Source organism: Heterodontus francisci, chromosome 2, assembly GCF_036365525.1.
Source record: "Heterodontus francisci isolate sHetFra1 chromosome 2, sHetFra1.hap1, whole genome shotgun sequence".
Classification (NCBI taxonomy): Eukaryota; Metazoa; Chordata; class Chondrichthyes; order Heterodontiformes; family Heterodontidae; genus Heterodontus; species Heterodontus francisci.
The window spans coordinates 86844163-86865240 of NC_090372.1; the positions used below are offsets into that span (position 1 = coordinate 86844163).

At 46.6% G+C, this 21078-nt stretch overlaps 1 long non-coding RNA gene and 1 pseudogene across 3 annotated transcripts in view; both read left to right on the top strand.

The window, feature by feature from the left end:
• LOC137385222 (uncharacterized) overlaps window positions 1-21078 on the top strand; it is a 111127-nt gene that overhangs the window by 30372 nt on the left and 59677 nt on the right. The gene's annotated exons all lie outside the window — the stretch shown is intronic.
• On the top strand, window positions 9961-10123 carry LOC137351955 (U2 spliceosomal RNA; annotated as a pseudogene).

Here is a 21078-nt window from a genome sequence, read left to right on the forward strand (position 1 = left end):
ATGAACATTTGCACATCTTCTGAGGTTATCCTATTTACATATTTATTGGAAGCTCCAGGCCTGATGCCTGATCTTGTGTACTGCACGTCAGGATTTTCTGCACAGAAACAACTGGTAAAATGCTACTGCTATTAAAGGGAAGATAATTGTTGTTTGGATAGCCACAAAAAATTGTTGCTACGTGGAGGAAGGACAGCGCAAGAGCATGAATGTTGTCTCTTTTGGGTACAAGAACACAAGAAATAGGAGCAGAAGTGGACCATATGGCCCATCGAGCCTACTGTGCCATTTAATACAATCATGACTGATCTTGGGCTTCAATTCCACTTTCCTGCCCGCTCCCCATATCTTGATTCACTGAGAGACCAAAAATCTATCTATCCCAGCCTTAAATGTATTCAATGATGGAGCATCCACAACCCTCTGGGGTAGAGAATTCCAAACATTCACAACCCTTTGAGTGTAGTAATTTCTCCTCATCTCAGTCCTGAATGATTGACCCTTATCCTGAGACTGTGTCCCCATGTTCTAGATTCCCTGACCAGTGGGAACAATCGCTCAGCTTCTACCCTATCAAGCCCTTTCAGAATCTTTTATGTCTCAATTAGATCGCTTCTCATTCTTCTAAACCCCAGAGAATATACTCCCAATTTACTCAGCCTCTCATCATAGGACAACCCCTCATTCCAACTTAGTAAATCTTCGCTTCACTGCCTCCAGTGCAAGTATGTCCTTTCTTAAATGGGGAGACTGGAATTGCATACAGTATTCCAGGTGCAGTCTCACCAAAACCCTGTACAATTTTAGTAAGACTTCTTTATTCCTGTACTCCAATACCCTTGCAATAAAGGCCAACATGCCATTTACCTTCCTAATAGCCTGCTGCACCTACATGTTAACGAGTACCCCCAAGTGTCTCTGAACATTAACACTTAACAGTTTAACACCTTGAAAAAAAAAATTCTGCTTTTCTGTTTTTACGACCAAAGTGAACTTCACACTTCCCTACATTATACTTCATTTGCCATCTTGTTCCCCACTCACTTAACCTGTCTATGTCTCTTTGCAGCCTCTCTACATCCTCCCCGCAGCTTGCTTTTCCACGAGCTTAGTATCATCAGTAAACTTCGATACATTACTCCCTGTCTCTTCTTCCAAGTCGTTAATATAGAGGCCAGAATTTTCCCCCTTTTCCCCCCCCCCACTAAAGAGCGGGAAGGTGGTGGTGGGGGGCTGCATAAAATGGAGCAGGAGGCTTGGGGGGGGCCCTTTCCAATTCGGTCCCGCCTCTGCTGCCACTTTACGCAGGACAGCGGCGGTGAAAAACGGCCCGCCCACCCCAGGCCACTTAAGGGCACCCACTCGCCTCCACGGGGATTTTACCCGTGGCCGGTTGGCGGCCAGGCCCGAGAAAAGCCGCCTATTAAAAGCAGGTGGCTCTTTGATGTCCTGGGGGCAGGGGAGGGTGGGGGGGGGGGAAGCCCTCATGATCGGGCACCATGTGCCCGACGGAGGGCCGTGCCCGATGCCCCAACCACCCCTAACACCCAACACACACCCCCTCCCCCCACCCCGTCCCCCCAATTGATGACCCTTGCCTCGTCGGGGCCTGACCGATCAGCCCAGTGAGGCAACAAAAACTTACCTGCATTCCAGGGCTCCCCGGCGTCATCTTTGCGATGCTGGGTGCAGTCCCAGCAGTGGCCACCGCTCCCGGTGGTGTTGCTGGGACTAAGAGCTGCTGGCCCGCTGATTGGCCGGCAGCTCAATTAGGCAGGACCAACTGCCTCAAGTGGGTGGAAATCCCGCCTCAGACCAATTAAAGCCTGGGGAACCACAAAATATGCGTTGGATCCCCAGGCCAGGCGGAAGCGGGTTCGCCACCGACTTTAAAGTTGCTGAATGGCTCCCATCCACCTAGGGTAAAATCCCGGCCAGAGCTGAGGCCCCAGCACTGATCCTTGCTGTACCCCACCATTCACTGCCTGCCAACTTGAAATTGCCCCATTTATGCCACTCTCTGCTTCCTGTCTGTTAACCAATCCTCTATCCATGCTAATATATTACCCCCAACACCATGAGCCCTTATCTTGCCTATTAATCTTTTATGTGGCACCTTTATCAAATGCCTTTTGAAAATCCAGGTATACTACACTACTGGTTCCATCCTCAAAAAACTCTAATAACAGGTTCTCCCTTTAGTAAAACCATGCTGACTTGTTCTAATCATACGATGCTCTTCCAAGTGCAATGTTAAGACTTCTTGAGTAATAGTTTCCAGCATCTTCCCAACGACTGATGGGCTAACTGGCCTGTAGTTCCCCGTTTTCTCTATTCCTCCTTTCTTGAAAAGCGGCGTAACATTTGCCAACTTCTAGGGTAAAAATGCACCCTCCTAACAGGTGAGCCACCTGCACTGCATGGGAGCAGATGATGGTAGGGAAACAACCTCCAATGTACCTAAGAAATCAGAGCGGATAAGAAAAAGATTAGCGTCTTCAGGAAGACTGTAAAAGTAAGACTACGCAGCACTTTCTTGTACAAAGTACACAAACTTAAGTAATTTCCTCTCAACCTGATATGGGTTTACTCAGGCCATGTGCAAAGCTCAGACAAACTTTCAGTTCTTTTTCGTATTCATATGCATACACAAAACTGCAGATCAGACGTGCCACCAAATATCTAAATGTATGATGGATGTCCAATTGTTCAACACAAGTAGGAATGCAGAGTCGACATTTTTTGATCTACATAAAAGACTTAGATATTGGAATACAGAGTAAAATTTCAAAATTTGCCAAGGATACCAAATTTGGAGGTGTGGCAAATAGAGAGGATGATACCAATCGACTGCAACAGGACATACGCTACCAGAATGGGCAGACAAATGGCAGATGGAATTTAATACAGAGAATCACGAGGTGATGCATTTTGGCAGATGGGATAGGGGGAGGCAGGATAGACTTAATGGCACAGTTCTAAAGAGTGTACAGGAATAAAGGAACCTGGGATTTCATATGCAACGATCTTTGAATGCGGCAGGTTATGTTGAGAGAGCAGTTAGCAATTTGTATGGGATCTTGGGCTTCATAAATATAGATATTGAGTATAAAAGTAGGGAAGTTATGCTGAACCTTTACAAAGCTCTGCTCACCACACTCGAGGAAAGATTTGAGGGTCCTTGAGAGACTGCATTGGAGATTTACCCGAATGTTTCCAAAGATGAGAGATTTTAGCTACAAGGTTAGGTTGGAGAAACTGGGATTGTTCTCCTTGGAACAAAGGAGATTGAGAGGAGATCTGTTAGAGGTGTACAAGATTATGACCAGTTTAGATAAGGTAGACAAAGAAAAGTTGTTCCCATTAGTTGATGGTACAAGGACTAGGGGACACATTTAAGATTTTGTGTAGAGATACAGAGGGGATGTAAGGAAGGAATTTTTTACATAGCGAGTGGTAATGACCTGGAACTCACTACCTTTTGAGGGTGGTGGAAGTGGAGACCATCAATGATTTCAAAAGAAAATTAGATGGCACTTGATGGAAATGAACTTGCAGGGCGAAGAGGATACAGTGGAGGAATGGGACTGACTGGATTAATCTATGGGGAGCTGGCATGGACTTGATGGACCGAATAGCTTCCTATGTGCTTTAATGACTCTGATTCTATAAATCCAGCCTTAACAGTGATACCCGCATCCCCAGAATGCATCTTTAAAAAATTTGTGGGGGTGTGATCCCACGAGTTACCACTGGATTGCATAGATATGGAACTCTGCTACTGACCCTGCTGACATTTGTGGTTCAGGTAGAGGGGCCTCCAAGAACAATCTTTTGTCAACAGCATTTAAAACAAAGACACTGATATCAACTCAGAGAGGTTTCTATAACTCCTACCAGCTGGGCTCTTTAAATTCATGTGTGCTTTTCCACAGTCCCCTGCACACGTTTTATGTGGGCAAGCACATGAACTATTGCGAATGCGGTGGAAGTGATGGAAAGTGAGGCATATAGCTTCAATGTGCCCAAAATGGAAAAGCGTTTGCAAATAAGACAGTAAGGGGTGATGTCCTGTACCCCAAAATGTTGGCGTGCTTCTCCCAGGTGCTTCAAAAAACAGACATTAAAGTGGGCAGAGTTCTGACAGAATTCAACTCCAATCCATTTTCTGAGTTAAGCTAGTAAAATGGAAGTTTTGATTGGAAAATCAAGGCTGAAATGTCAGAAAATCCACATTAGGAGAGACTGCTGCAAATCCATTTATTTCAAATCTGGCCTGCAGAGTAAATTGCTGCACAAGTCGTAGTATCAATGGGATTTTAAATGGAAGGGCTTGGATTTTCTGCTTCAGATCACACATCAGGAAATTCTGCACTGCCAGCCTGTGATTTTTCTGACCATTAAAATTAGTGGTTGGAAAATTATGGGGTGAGAGTGCTGAATTTTCTGATAAACGCTCCCAGCAAATGCCAGGAGCACTGAACTGGAAAATCCTGGCCAAGATTTATAGGTGTGGTCATATAAATTACCCCTTTACTTCATGTATCCACCGCAGTATTCTTAGGAATAGTAGTGTATGAATGACTCTAGATTTAGTTAATCTGGTGTACTTAATATTTTCTGGCTGGGAAATTCCTTGGAGCTGCTCCTGCTGTGTCAGCAGTACTTCGCTGGAAGTGTAGTGGAAACCCTGTTTACACATGTGCAGATGGAAGTGACCGCCCGTTCTGCAGTGGAAAGGACGAGCTCCAAGTTCTGCGCAAAGCCATGTGCCAACTTAGAGGTGAACTTCGTGACATTATGTGCAGGTTTCCCAGTGCACCAAGCATTCGGTTGTGCACACTGTCAGGCAAACCCCCCACCTGCCAAGACTGAGGCACACATGATTTTTGCCACATGAACATTAAAATATAAAAAAATTACAAGCCCTGGATTGGAAAGATATTTGCACAGTAACAGATGGTGTTGAAACAATAGGACCCAGTAGTAGCTTCCCCAAGACACAGAAGTGGTCAGACCAGTTTTAGTCACATCACAGTGGCGCAGTGGTTAGCACCGCAGCCTCACAGCTCCAGCGATCCGGGTTCAATTCTGGGTACTGCCTGTGTGGAGTTTGCAAGTTCTCCCTGTGTCTGCGTGGGTTTCCTCTGGGTGCTCCGGTTTTCTCCCACATGCGAAAGACTTGCAGGTTGCTAGGTAAATTGGCCATTGTAAATTGCCCCGAGTATAGGTAGGTGATAGGGAAAATATAGGGACAGGTGGGGATGTGGTAGGAATATGGAATTAGTGTAGGATTAGTATAAATGGGTGGTTGATGGTCGGCACAGACTCGGTGGGCCGAAGGGCCTGTTTCAGTGCTGTATCTCTAAACTAAACTAAACTAACTGGCTGTTGCAGAGGTTTGAACTGACAGTTTTAAATTGGAGAAAATAGTACTTGAGATGATAAAGCCGTGTGCTCAGGGACTGAGAACATCTTCTGTCCTGTCTGCTCTCATCTCGCTCTCACCAGCTTCGGAAACCATTGAAGACACGTAAACTCAAAGAGAGAAAAAGTCTTCTACGTGAACAAGGTTTAAAAGGAACACTGGGCCCCAATGAAACGCAAGACCATATCTTCAATCAAGGACTACAGCGAGCTTGAAGCACAGTAACAATAGATTGCCTCAAATTGTTTTACTTATCTTTTCTCTTTTTTCTGTCCCTATTTGCATATGTGTATCGTGTGCATGCTAGCGTAGGCGGGTAATATATCCGTAGGCATTAACCGTATTAGAGTTTGTTTAAGGTTTAATAAATTTCATCTTTCTTCTTTAAACCTCAGAAAGCCTATGTGAATTGGTTTCTTTGTCTTATAATTGGAAAACTGTCAACAAGGATTCACAAAAAGGGGAGCTCAAACCACAGTGTGTTTAAAATTAAACCCTGTTACAATAAGACCAGGTGAAGATAGTAAGAGACCCCGAGACACATTTTTCACCTGGTGGTAACAGAAATTCGGTGCTAGCGTCTGGACTGTTATCCACAGATGAACGAGTGAAATTAGAAGTGGGAAGACAAATTGTTCCCAATCAAAAAGAGCAACTTATTACAGGTTTTCTTCTTGTTGTGTGTGATTGAATACTAACATGTCTGCAACTGAAGTGAGTAGCTCTCCAATCCAAGGTGGCAAAACGTGGGATAAGTTAAAAGCAGTATCTATGGAGGAGTTGAGAAAAATGGCTGAGCAGTGTGAGATCACTGTACGTGGCAAGGCTAGGAATTCTGAACTCCTAAGGCTAGTGGCCAACCATTTTTCCCTTGAATCTGAAGAAGTTGAAACGGGCTTAGAAGCAGAATCCAACAGGGTAGTGTTAGCAAAGATACAATTAGAACAGAGGAAACTTGAATTAGAGCAAAGAGAAAAAGAGAGAGGTAGGGGAGGGAGAAAGAAAGACAGGAGAAGGAATGAGAGAGAGAGAATATTCCGGAAAGAATGTGAAGCACAAGAGTTGAAGCAGCTTGAGTTAACTAGTGGGTCACAGAGTAATCCCAGTGAAAACATCGCCAGTATGGAGGAGCACAATTCCAGACTGGGTACAAGATTGCTAAAACCCGCCCAACTGATTCCAAAATTCAATGAGGAAGATGTGGAAGAATTTTTTGTGTCCTTCGAGAAACTGGCAAGGCAGCTAAAATGGCCAGCTGAGACCTGGTCTCTTTTACTGCAAAGCAAACTAACTGGAAAAGCCCATGAAGTTTATTCCTTGCTGCCAGATGAGAGTTCATCAAATTATGAACTGACCAAAAATGCTACGCTCGGCGCATATGAATTAGTACCCGAAGCCTACTGCCAAAAGTTTAGAACCCTCAAAAAAAAACAAGCAAATCAAACTTATCTGGTGTTTGAAAGCAGCAAGCAGCTGGCTTTTGACCAGTGGCTGAGGGCTTTAAAAATACAGCTTAGCTATGATTCTCTCAGAGAAGTAATCCTGTTGGAGGAATTTAAAAACTCTCGCCCATTCTTAATAAAACCCATGTAGAGGAGCAGTTCGTTCAGGGAGCCTGGCAAGCGGCTGTTCTGGCCGATGAGTTTGCTTTAATTTATAAGTCAGTTTCTTAGGGGAGAACCTTTCCTAATCACTCCCACAAATCCGAAAAGGACAAAGGATGGGAAGGTGATAATTGCCCAGGCAGCCCTGGAAGAGAAAGAAAAGCAGGAGACATGTGAATTATGTGTGAAATATGAAAAGTGTTGCATGGAGATGTAATGATAGACACAGGTTCTGGAATTCAGTAAAAGAGAATATATCGGCTTACATTATAATACCCTTCCCACTTGAGATCCCAATCATTTTTTGTTAAAGGCTGAGAATCCTGGGATTGCATGATTTCCAGATATCAGATTATCTTTTTATCTGATAAAAGGAAGGTGCTGTGAGCAAGAGTGAGACCCGGAGACCTGCGTGCTTCCATTGTAATAAAGCAGGGCATTTAAATGCTGACTGCTGGAAACTAAAGGGAAATCCAGTAGGGTTAATCAGGGCACACCTGCTCAGTGCAGATGGGACCCTGATTGAAAACACAGAACAAGCTGTGGCTTTAACTGCAGTAAGAGTGCAACCAGCCAGTGCTGGAAAGGTTAATAGGATTCCTGAAGGTTATCAGGGTTTTGTATTTGAAGGAAAAGTAACCCCATATCCCTCAAGTGGGGTAAGCAAGCCCATAGTAATTCTCAGGGACACAGGGGCCACTAGATCCCTTTTACTGGGAAAGGGTCTGACCTTTTCCCCCAGAGTGCAGTGAACACCAAAATGGTGGTGAATGGTATTGGAGGGCAATGTATGCCTGTACCTGTACACTGGATGCACCTGGAGTGCGACCTAGTTTCGGGACTGGTGACTGTAGGGATTGTCCTGTGGATGAGGTTGACCTGCTCCTAGGTAATGATCTGGCAGGGGTGAAGGTGATAGCCCACCCAATAGTGAAGGAAAGACCGCAGGAGGTCAGAGAGACAGGGCAGTGGCAGGAGACGGTCCAGTGCAGAGTCCCTGAATGTATAGTGGATCAGGCCATGATCAAACCAGTTCACCCAGAGGAGACTGCATTGGCACTGCAGGCAAATGACCATGAGGTCTGCCTGGCCGAGACTTTCTTTGGAAAGTTAGGAGACCCAGGGAATGAATTAAATGGATTTTCCCTAGTTGAGGCTCAGCGAGCTGACCCAGTATTGCAAGAGTTAGCACAGGCTGCCCAGTCTGAAAGTGAAGCAGAGGGAGTCCTTGACTGCTACTATTTAAAGAATGAGGTACTGATGAGGAAATGGAGTTCTCCTCACTTACCTGAGGGCAAGGAGTGGACAGTAGTTCACCAGTTAGTGGTGCCACAGAGGTACCGGGGAGAAATATTTAGAAGGGCCCGCGAGACTATAGTGGTTGTGCATGCCAATATATGAAAGACCAAAGCCTGCATAAGACAGCAGTTTAACTGGCCAACACTCCACAAAGATGTGGTGGAGTACTGCAGGAGTTGCCACATATGCCAGGTTGAGGGGAAACCCCAACCTACAGTGAAACTGGCACCTCTTAGTCCTGTTCCAGTGTTGGGAGGACCCTCCAGCAGAGGGCTGGTGAACTGTAAGGGACCCCCACCGAGAACAAAAAGCGACAGGCAGGCACACAGCTGGCAAAAGTTTAGAAAGAGAAGGGGAAAGAGTGACCAAGAGGGCAGGTTAAAAGAAGTACGGGAAAAATCCAGGATGAAAACCCCCACTGTCCGGTCAACCAACCCCACAAAATCTGAAAAGTTAAACCCCACCATCCTCCGATGTGAATGCGGACTCCAGAAGTACCCCACCAGAGTTGCTAACAGCATGTACAGGAACCTCCAGGGACAAAGAGTGACCTCTAGGTGTGCAGTGAAACCGTGAGGGTGATGCCTCACTTAGTCAAAGTGCCACAGGGTAGTGCAGCCAAGTCTGCACAAATACTTACATGTAGGAGTGTCCCAGAGAACAAAGGGAGAGTAACAAATACTCCTTCCCCAGAGTCAGGAAAAGGGAACTACCCATCCCCTGAAGCCAAAAGTCTTTGCATGAATCAGGGAGTTCAGGATAGACCCCCCCCCCCCCCCACCCCACCCCACCCCACTAACTCTCCTGAGAAAAAGGAGAGAAAATGAAATCAGCCCTGACAACCAGAAAAGACCATTTTTAATAGGTTTTAAGAAAGGTGAATGAATGGAAATGAATGAAAGAAATGCATGGTTTTTCTTTCTGTACCTTATCTTTCTCTCAAACTCTGTAATGAAATGTGCAGTTTTTCTTCAAATTGCATTTCGTTCCCCTGGGTGTGGAGGTGTTAGGCAAGTCCTCCACCTGCCAAGACTGAGGCACACATGATTTTTGCCATATGATCATTAAAACCTAAAAACAATTGCAAGCCTGGAAGTGAAAAGACATTTGCATAGGAACAAATGGTGTTGAAGCAATAGGGACCCAGTAGTTGCTTCCTCAATACACAGAAGTGGTCAGACCAGTTTTAGTCACATGACTAACTGGCTGTTGTAGTGGTTTGAACTGACAGTTTTAAATTGGAGAAAACAGTGCTTGAGATGATAAAGCCATGTGCTCAGGGACTGAGAACATCGCATCTCCTATCTGCCTTCATCTCTCTCTCACCAGCTTCAGAAACCATTGAAGATACGTAAACTCAAAGAGAGAAAAAGTCTCCTACGTGAACAAGGTTTAAAAGGAACACTGGGCCCCAATGAAATGCAAGACCATATCTTCAATCAAGGACTACAGCAAGCTCAAAGCACAGTAACAATAGATTGCCTCAAACTGTTCTACTTTTCTTTTCTGCCCCTATTTGTATGTGTGTATCGCATGTGAATGCTAGTGTGGGGGCGTCGTATATCTGTAGTATTAAAGTGTAAGGTTTACTAAATTTCACCTTTCTTCTTTAAACCTCAGCAAGCCTGTTTCGCTTCTCGGCCTTTTGGCTAAGATCAAGTGTCGTATCTGTTCTTATCAGTGCTTACTTGGTTGAGAAGAGACCATGATCATTGCCTTTTGATCCTGGGTAGGCTTTGAGTGAAATCACTATAACCAATCTTCGAGCTTCAGGCCAGGGAGTGCACAACACCGTTCGGGTGGTCGTGAAGGACAAGGAAGGAGATGCACCGGTCGATCGCACCTTCTTCATCGGGAAAATTCTCATCGAGTGCTGCGGATTTCAAGCTACGGACATCTTCTGCCTGCAGGATTTCCCCAGCAGTGGATACTTCGACGTGACATTCCGGAACGTGGCGGGATGCATCAAGTTCCTGAAGGCGTTCAAGGCGAAAGGGGACCAGGCGCCACTGTCAATCCTCACAGCAGAGCCGCTCTTCACGCTTCCATCACGACGGGACCGGGTGGTGACGATTCACCTCTACAACCCCCATGTTCCGGTGGTGGATGTACTCACCTTTCTCGCCAGGTACGTCGAGGTGGCCGGCAGCAGCACTGATATCAAGGACCCCTTTGGGATTTGGACCAGCAAGTGGCAGGTCAAGGTGACCTTGAAGGTCAATCCCAGTGGAGCCATCATCCACCCTCCCTCCAGCTTCGCTATCAGGGGAAGTCGAGGGTTCTTGGTCTACGCTGCGCAGCCCAGAGTTTGCCACACCTGTGGCAAATCTGGTCACGTGGCAGCCAACTGCAGCACGGTTGTTTGCAAGAACTGCAAGGAGGAAAGCCATCAGACCAAGGACTGTAAGCAGACTAAGTGTTGCAACTTGTGCGGTGCGGCAGGCCACCTCTACAAAACCTGCCCCAAATGCTGCCTCAGCTATGTTCAGGTGGCAAGGTCCAAGGAAAGGCCAGGGGAAGTTTCGACGAAGGTGTCCGGTGTTCGAAAGGAGACAAGCAACCTTCTCCGCAGCGAGGAACTTCAACCTGCGAAGGAGAAGAAAGGGGAGGCAGCTGAAACCAGCGTCCCAGCACCTACCCTGCACCCAGAAACCCCTCCTCCACAGACAGAATCAATGGAGGAGGAGACAGCAGATGGACAAACAGGTCAGTGGCAAGTGGTACAAAGAAAAACCACAAAGAAAAAGCATCCAAAAGCGGAACAGGCCACCACCCAAACCAGTGGCAAGAGGAGGCTACCTTCTGAGACAGACTACAACAGCTCCTCTTCACTGGACGGGGAAATGCTGGAACGACGGCCCCTTCAAAAGAGGCGGCAGAACCCCAAGGAGCTGGAAGATAAAGCCCCCCAGACCCCGGGCACTGGAAGCTGTGATGGGCCCGGCGTGCCCCAACCCAAAGCGTCACACCGAACGACACAGCCAGCGCATCCCAGCTCCGGGACACCGAGAGCAAAGACACGTCTGGCGCACCTCAGCTCTGGGAAGCCGGGAGCAGTGATGTTTTCGAGGAGGAACAGAGGGAAGCAGCAGAGGACAACCCAACCCTTGCTGTCTACAAGACCCCCCCCCCGATGTCACCCCAGCGGAACAAACCCTGCATGAAAAACCAGCAGGGGTTTCTGAGCCCAACTAATGTGAAACAGCTTGCGCACACGATGGGTATGCAGGAACATCCCAAAGGACTGGGACTAGCAAGGACAAATAGTATGGGAAGCAACAACCAACTTTTAAAAAATGGGTGTGAGGATTGCTTCCATTAATGTGCGTAGCATTAAATCCACTACGCGATGTGTTTCAGCCTTGGATTACCTCGCCAAGGTCAAAGCCGACCTACTGTTTCCGCAGGAGTGTGGAATACCACACCTCAGCACCTACAGGCAGTGGTCGCGATGGTGGTCCCACGGGCCATAGATCTGGTCGGGGGGTAATGATTGTCATTCCTCCGGCCTGGGTATTCTGCTGTGGGGAGGTAACTTCACCATCTCCGAAGTTAAGGAGGTGGTGGACGGTCGCCTCCTCGTGGTGGACGGTCGCCTCCTCATAGCAGACGTAATGTACAACAACGCTCCTCACCGGTTGATCAACGTGTACGCCCCGGTACAACGCAGCGAGCGGCTGACTGTCTTCCAGCAGCTCCCACTGCTGCTGGCGACGTCCAGGCCGGTCATCCTAGGCGGTGACTTCAACTGCATCATCGATGCGGCTGGACGATCCGGTAGAGACGACAGCAAACTGGATGTTACGTCCAGATTCCTAATAGAAACAGTTAAAGATGCCAAACGCCTTCAGCAAACCTGCAGACGGAGCGCAGCGCAGATACACATGGTCAAGATCGGACGGGTCTGACCGTTCCAGGATTGACTTCCTGTTTGTGTCACGGTCGGATTAACCGACGTCGAGCCGGTGTTCTTCTCCGACCACTGCCTTTTACTGGCCAACTGTCACTACCAGGATGACCAGCGGGTTGGCAGAGGGACATGGAAGCTCAATGCTACACTGCTGACCCCAGAGAGCGTTGAGGAACTCAAAAGGGATTACAAAGGTTGGAGGACCGTGAAACCCCTCTTTGAGTCTCCAGTTCACTGGTGGGAAGCGATCAAGGAGAACATCAAGAGGTTCTTCATCCACAAACGTGTTCAGAGGGTGAGAGAGAGACAGAGGAAAATGTCCCGACTCCAGAAAAGTATGCAAAATCTGCTCCGGCTGCAGTCGATGGGGGTCGAGGTCAAGGAGGGTCTCCAAGAGGTTAAGAGCCAGCAGGCCTCGCTCTTTGCCAGGGAGGCCTCCAAGATCATCTTCCGGTCCAGAGTCCGCTCCATTGAGCAGGATGTGACGTGCTCGCATTACTTCTTCCAAAAGGTACACAGAAAGAGCTCTGTGATCAGCAGCCTGAAGGAAGCGGATGGCTCTGTAACGTCTTCGCAGTCCGACATACTAAGGATCAACAAATCCTTTTATGCTGGGCTGTGTGACACGAAGCCCACAGACAGCAGAGCCTCCCAGTCCTTCCTGTCATCTATCACAGAGGTCTTAGATGACAGCACGAGGTAGAGACTGGACAAGCCGCTTACTCTGGACGAGCTGACAAAGGTCGTCGAGTCCTTCGAGACGAGTAAAACTCCCGGAAGCGATGGCTTACCGGTTGAGTTGTATTCGGCCCTGTGGGACTGGGTCGGCCCGGACCTGCTGGAAGTATACGAGAGTATGCTCCTGGCTGGTAGCATGTCAGAATCCATGAGGGAAGGCATCATCACCCTCATCTACAAGCGGAAGGGGGAGAGGGCAGAAATCAGAAATTGGCGGCCCATCTCACTGCTTAATGTTGACTACAAGATTCTGTCCAAAGTCATAGCCAGTCAAGTCAAGTCGACTCTGGAGTTGGTGATCCACCCTGATCAGACCTGTACTGTACCCGGCAGGAAGATCTCCGATAGCCTCGCGCTACTGAGGGATACGATCGCCTATGTACGGGACAGGAGGATGGACACCTGCCTCATCAGCCTAGACCAGGAGAAGGCTTTTGACAGGATATCGCACGCCTACATGATGGACGTGCTTTCCAAAATGGGGTTTGGGGAGGGAATCTGCAATTGGATCAAACTGCTCTACACAAACATCAGTAGCGCAGTCTCAATCAATGGGTGGGAATCGGAAAGTTTCCCGATCCAATCTGGAGTCAGACAGGGCTGTCCTCTCTCCCCGTCTTGTTTGTTTGCTGTATTGAACCCTTTGCTGAGTCCATTAGGAAGGATGCGAGCATAAGAGGGGTGACAATCTCAGGCAGTGGAGGCACTCAGGTTAAAACCTCCCTGCACATGGATGACGTCGCCGTCTTCTGTTCGGATCCGTTGTCCGTGCGCAGACTGATGAGCATCTGCGACCAGTTCGAACTAGCCTCGGGAGCCAAAGTTAACCACGGCAAGAGCGAGGCCATGTTCTTTGGGAACTGGGCTGACCGATCCTTTGTCCCCTTCACCGTCAGGTCTGACTACCTGAAGGTGCTGGGGATATGGTTCGGAAGGGCTGGGGCGTGCACCAAAACCTGGGAGGAGCGAGTAGCCAAGGTACAACAAAAATTGAGCATGTGGGAGCAGCGATCTCTCTCCATTGTGGGTAAGAACCTGGTCATCAGGTGCGAGGCGCTCACGTCGTTGCTGTACGTGGCGCAGGTCTGGCCCATACCCCACTCCTGCGTTGTGGCGGTCACCCGAGCCATTTTCTGCTTCATCTGGGGATCCAAGATGGACCGGGTCCAGAGGGACACGATGTTCAAACCTCTGGATAAGAGCGGGAAAAATGTACCCAACGTGGCCCTAATCCTGATGATCACCTTCGTGTGCGGCTGCATCAAGCTGTGTGTAGACCTCCAGTATGCAAACTCCAAGTGTCACTACGTGCTGATGTTCTATCTGTCCCCGGTGTTGCGAAGGATGGGCCTAGTCACATTGCCGCGGAACGCTCCATGCAGTTGGACCGTGCCGTACCACCTATCCTTCGTGGAGCAGTTTCTGCGGGAAAACACCTTTGACCATCGATCCATCAGGCAGTGGTCTGCACGGAATGTCCTCAAGGCCCTACGGGAAAAGGAGACGGTGGATCCTGTCGGGTGGTTCCCCGAGCAGACCGCCAAAGTCATTTGGCGGAATGCCTCATCACCAGAACTTTCAAACAAGCACCAAGATGTAGCTTGGCTGGTGGTGAGAAGAGCCCTCCCCGTCAGATCCTTCCTGCACGCCCGAAGTCTCGCCCCCTCCGCGCAATGCCCCCGCGGTGGCTGTGGTGGGGAAGAGACAGTTGCCCATCTCCTTCTGGAATGTGTCTTTGCAAAGCAGGTGTGGAAAGAGATGCAGTGGTTTTTGTCGAGGTTCATCCCAAGCAGCTCTGTAATACAGGAGTCTGTGCTCTACGGGCTGTTCCCAGGGACGCACACCGAGACAAACATCAACTGCTGCTGGAGGACTATCAATTCGGTGAAAGACTCCCTTTGGTCTGCCCAAGACATGTTGCTCTTCCAGCGCAAATAGTTGTCCGCGACCGAATGTTGCAGACTGGCACATTCCAAGGTCCAGGACTACGTGCTGAGGGACGCACTAAAGCTTGGGGCAGCCGCAGCAAAGGCTCAATGGGGAAAGACCACAGTGTAAGGTCCCCCCAACATGCTGAACTGAGGGGCTGGATCCATGGGAAACCCCTCTAACTGTATCGGGAAAAAAAAAATTTTCATTCGCTGTACAATGTAAAAATGTTAATGACATGACAAATGAAATGGAAGGGTTGTGAGACAACTCATGGTTGTATTGAAGGAAACTGATCACCTGTGCATTGTTTGTACATTTTGATTTGGTGCTGTTTGAAACTGGTAATGTATTTTTTACAGATTTTTATGAATAAAGTATATTTTGGAGAAAAAAAAGTAAGACTGTTTGTGCTCCTTTCTTTGCCTTGTAATTGGAACATTGTGGACAAGATTCACAAAAGGGGAGCTCAAAACCCAGTGTGTTTAAAGTTAAACCCTGTTGCAATAAGACCAGGTGAAGATAGTAACAGACCGCTAGACACATTTCTCACCTGGTCGTAACAACACCCATCAGCCATCTTTTGTAGCCTGGCCCATAGAAGTTCTCATCTAACTCCCCTGCAGCAGAACTATTGTGCAATCTTAAAAAACAAAATACTGCAGATGCTGGAAATCTTAAATAAAAACAAGAAATGCTGGAAATACTCAGCAGGTCTGGCAGCATCTGTGGAGAGAGAAGCAGAGTTAACACAGCGGCATAGTGACGCAGTGGTTAGCACCGCAGCCTCACAGCTCCAGGGACCCGGGTTTGATTCTGGGTACTGCCTGTGCGGAGTTTGCAAGTTCTCCCTGTGACTACGTGGGTTTTTGCCGGGTGCTCCGGTTTTCTCCCACAGCCAAAGACTTGCAGGTTGATTGGTAAATTGGCCATTGTAAATTGCCCCTCGTAGGTGGTCGGGAATATGGGATTACTGCAGGGTTAGTATAAACGGGTGGTTGTTGGTCGGCACAGACTCGGTGGGCCGAAGGGCCTGTTTCAGTGCTGTATCTCTAAATTAAAAAAAATAAAATAAATAAAAAATATAAACAAACATTTCAGGTCAGTGACCCTTCATCAGAACTGGCAAATATTAGAAATGTAATTTATTTTAAGCAAATAAAGCAGGGGTGGTGCAAGTGATAACAAAAGAGGTGTTGATAGGACAAGGTTACAGAAAAACAAAAAAAACAGTGGGTAGGCACAGTAAAAACAAACCAAAATAAAATAAACAAATAAAAAAGAGAAAAAAAATAACAAAAGAAAAAGGAAGGCCTGTCATGCTCTGATATTATTGAACTCTATGTTCAGTCCGGCAGGCTGTAGCCTGCCTAATCGGTAAGTGTGCAATCTTGCCCTTTGGCAAGCTGGCACCTATGTGTCCTCCTCTGTCCTGGCTTCTGTGCACTTGTGCCTGGTGTTTCACTATGTGAAGCAGTGTCAGTCTTTGAGCTCATGGCTACGATTTTAAGATTGAGCCACTGTCTCTCTTCATCTTCACTATTGTCTTCCTCTTAATCAATCTGCAAGGGGATATAGATAGGTTGAGTGAGTGGGCAAAAACTTGGCAGATGGAGTTTAAGGCAGGAAAGTGTGAGATCATGCACTTTGGTAGGAAGAATCAAAAGGCAGTCTATTATTTAGATGGAGAGAGACTCCAATAAAGTGCAGCACAGAGGCATCTGGGTATTCTTGTGCATGAAACACAAAAGGTTAGCATGCAGGTGCAGCAAGTAATTAAGAAGGCAAAGAGAATTTTGGCCTTTATTGCTTGGGGGTTGGAGTTTAAAAATAGGGAAATTTTGTTACAGCTGTATAGGGTGTTGGTGAGGTCACACCTGGAGTACTGTGTATAGTCTTGGTCCCCGTATTTAAGAAAGGATATACTGGCATTGGAGGCAGTTCAGAAGAGATTGACTAGGCTGATTCCTGGGATGAAGTGGTTGACTTGTCAAGAACGGCTAAACAGGTTAGGCCTTTATCATTAGAGTTTAGAAGAATGAGGGGTGATCTTATTGAAATGTACAAGATTCTGAGGGGGCTTGACAGGGTAGATGTTGAGAAGATGTTTCCACTGGTGGGGGAATCTCGAACTAGGGAACATAGTTACAGAATAAGGGGACACTCATTTAAAACTGAGATGCAAAGGAATTTCTCCTGTCAGAGGATAGTGAATGTCTGGAATTCTCTATCCCAGAGAGTTGTGGAGGCTGGATCACTGAAAGTATTTAAAGAGGAGGTAGATAGATTTTTGAAATATCGGGGAGTTGAGGGCTGTGAGGAGCTGGCACAAAAGCGGAGTTGAGATCTGGGGCAGATCAGCCATGATATTATTGAATGGCGGGGCAGGCTTGAGGGGCCAAATGGCCTACTTCTGCTCCTATTTCTTATGTTCTTCCACTGGCTGAGAAGGTTACTTTTCTTGGGTGTCTGAAATAAAAAAGGGACAAGGGTTCAGTAGTGATGAGGGAAGAGCAGAGAGTAACAAGTGCATGTATTGGCAACTTCTGAGCCAGAAGAGATTGTGGAATGAGGGAGAAGTTGGAAGAAGATGCAATATGCAGAGACCCTGATCGTCGAACACTCCAGTGTTGTTGGTGGCTATGGCCTCTGCAATGCCCTCATCCAGTGATAGCCCAGACTGTCTCCTTTATAGGGGTTAAAACCTGCATACATATTTCTCCTATGCTAAAGCGAAATATTGTAGATGCTGGAAAACTGAAATAAAAACAGGAAATGCTGGAAATACTCAGCAGGTCAGGCAGCATATGTGGAGAGAGAAACAGAGTTAACCTTTCAGACCTTTCATCAGAACCTATGCCAGCTGCTTGCTGCTGCCTCTTATGCACTACAGGGACAGAGAGTGTTGTGTAATATAATTGGGTGATGTGGTTGTCACAGTTGAATAGCTGCCAGTTTGTGTGAGTTGTGGGTGTAAGACTTGCAACAGTGCTGAGTGTGTGAGGGTAAGGTAAAGCATATGAATTGAAGTGTTCAGACTGACTGATGCAGATTGTTGGTCGGTGGGAGATGGGTGTATTATGAATTGAGCAGGTTAGTTTAGAACATAGAACATAGAACATAGAACATTACAGCGCAGTACAGGCCCTTCGGCCCTCGATGTTGCGCCGACCTGTGAAACCATCTGACCTAAACTATTCCATTTTCATCCATATGTCTATCCAATGACCACTTAAATGCCCTTAAAGTTGGCAAGATACAGCACTGAAACAGGCCCTTCGGCCCACTGAGTCTGTGCCGACCATCAACCACCCACTTATACTAATCCTACACTAATCCCATATCCCTACCACATCCCAACCTGTCCCTATATTTTCCTACCACCTACCTATACTAGGGGCAATTTATAATGGCCAATTAACCTATCAACCTGCAAGTCTTTGGCATGTGGGAGGAAACCAGAGCACCCGGCGGAAACCCACGCAGACACAGGGAGAACTTGCAAACTGATAAGGCAAGTAGTGCAGCTGTTAAGATCAATCTTCAAATGGCATATCCTGTCTTGAAAAGCCTTGTCAAACCATTAAACTTCTTTCATATTTGTGTCGCTGTACTCCTGGGATTGACCTACTCCGCTACATTCTCCCACTGCCTCCCCAGCATATGACTTGAGGGCTTCCTGCCTCGCAGTGGACACAAGATGTCCCTCCTCTCCAATTCCTGCACCAAAGCCTCTAATGCAGCATCAGAGAACCTGGGTGCATGATGTCATGCACATTCAGCTATTCCTCAATGCTAGGTTCTGTTACAGTTCACTAATGACTCCTACCACTTCTTGCACCCACAATGCACCTCCCTTTAAGAGGTGCGGGCTGCCTTTAAGTAGTGGTGTCCACTCCCCATATTGGATGATCTCCTGATGCGTGAAGACAGTGAACAGCGCAAGGGCAAGTAGTGCTGGCAGCACACAGCAATTATTAAAATTAGCTGGCAACACAAAATTAATGTGCTGCCTGCAGCATGATGAATGGGTGTGGGTTAATTATGTATTGTGATCCACACCCCCATTATCAGGAATGATCCAAATTAACCCTCAAAGGTCTGATTTTATTACCCAGCTAGGCTGCTGCAAGCAGGATGAAAACTGGGAAAACCCATTCAATATGTGGTAATCAGGTTGGAATATTTCTTTGGAACAGTTAAAAGTCTGAGGTGAACGATCTGCCACCTACACTATTAGGCTCCGACAATCTGGCTAGTTATATGCTTTAAAATGTTATGACTTGCTTTTCTAATATTGCTTAAATGACCATTTTGTTTATTGTTCCCAAATGAGACAGCAGTGAATAATAAGGATGCATTTATTGTGTCATGCAGGCCCTCACCTGCAAAGAATGAGGCACATTAATTTTGCCACATGGACATTAAATTTCAAATTGTTGCTGGGAAGAAGAGAAGGCCTGTGACAAGGGGTTGCCAGGCTCCTTGGTGGAAAGACATTTTTGCATATTAACAGACAGTGCTTGGAACAAAGCAGCTATCCCCTGCTCCAATACAATCCACAAACAGATGTGGCCAAACCAGTTAGTCACATGACTAACCTGCTTGGCAGTCTGGGTTTTTTTCTGTATGGTACAGTTTGAACTGAAAGTCTGCAGAAAGCTGTTTGCTCCTGGATTGAAAAAAACTTCTCCTGGCTGGCTCGCCATAGCCTCTCCTGTCTGCTCCCATCTCTTTCTCACGGAATTCCAAAACCCACTGAAGAGATATGAACCCCGAGAGAAAAGTCTCCAACAGTGAACAAGGTTTAAGTAGAATACTGGGCCCCAATGAAAAGCAAGATCTATCTACAATCAAGGACTCTATAGCGAGCTCGAAGCACAGCCACAAAAAACCCTCTTCAGAGATTGCCTCAAACTTTTCCACTTTATTTTTCTTCTTTTTCTGTCCCTATCTGCATGTGTGTATCGCGTATGCATGCTAGCGTGGGGCACGGTGTGTATCCATAGGCGTTAACCAAATTAGAGTTTAAATTTAAGTTTAATAAATTTCAACTTTTCTTCTTTAAACCTAAGAAAGCTTGTTTGTGCTGGTTTCCTTGCCTTATAATTGGAAAGCAGTGAACAAGGATTCACCGAGGGGGAGCTAAAAACATGGTGTGTTTAAAATAAAACCCTGTTACAGTAAGACCAGCTGAAGGCTGAAAGGGAACCCAAGACCTCTTTCTCACCTGGTCGTAACAATTGTCAGTTGAAAACTGTGCCAATTGAGACGTGTGAAATTGTTACTCTACATTATACACTTTCAATTAATATTTTCTACCATTTTACTTAAAGGAATGCATTTTTTTTTAAAGAAAAGAGAAAATAATGAGCAATCATAATCATGATTCAGGGAGAAAACACCTGCATGATGGCGTGGGTCACCTCTGCATATAGTAAACCACTGGTCACAACAGAAGCTATATAACAATAAATGAAATTATCTTCTTCACCACCTTAAGGACTGGGATTGAACGACTCGACTGTTGGTAGAGTCAAGTTTATTTTTTGCTACCCATAAATTCTCCAAAATGGCACTCAGGAAATAAACTTGCCAGGCAATTGCACTTCAGAGAAAGAAAGTTGGACGTTCCAGTACAGGAGCAGTCAAAAAAAAGGAAGAAAACTTCATAGTGTCTCCAACTAAACCCCCTAATTCATCAGTGTGTTAAAATGTTTGGTCTGAGGTAGCCACAAAACATCTAATGAGATATCCACTGTTATTAAGGATCCAGAGAAGGGGCGGGAAAGGTTCAGCAACCTTAAAAATCTCCCGAACCAAAGTGACAACAGGAAACTAAAGCAAAATAAAAAGTGGAGCTGCACTCTTTAACTCAGCTGTCATAGAATCACTAAAGAAGAAGTTGTGTTCTCCATATTTTGAGATAAAAAGAGAATGAACTGATTCTGTTTATAACAATATTGGCAACATATCACTCGCTACATACAGATATCAAACACTAACAGAGTAACTTGAATTTTTTTAATGAGTATTTTGAGATCATTTTACTTTTGAACTCTTCCCCCTTGTCCTCCCCCACCCCTGCTCCCCACAAACCCTGTTTTTCTCCCAGGCCACACAGTAACGATTTAAGGGAATGGGTGGGGTGGGTTCCAATTTCACTCTGG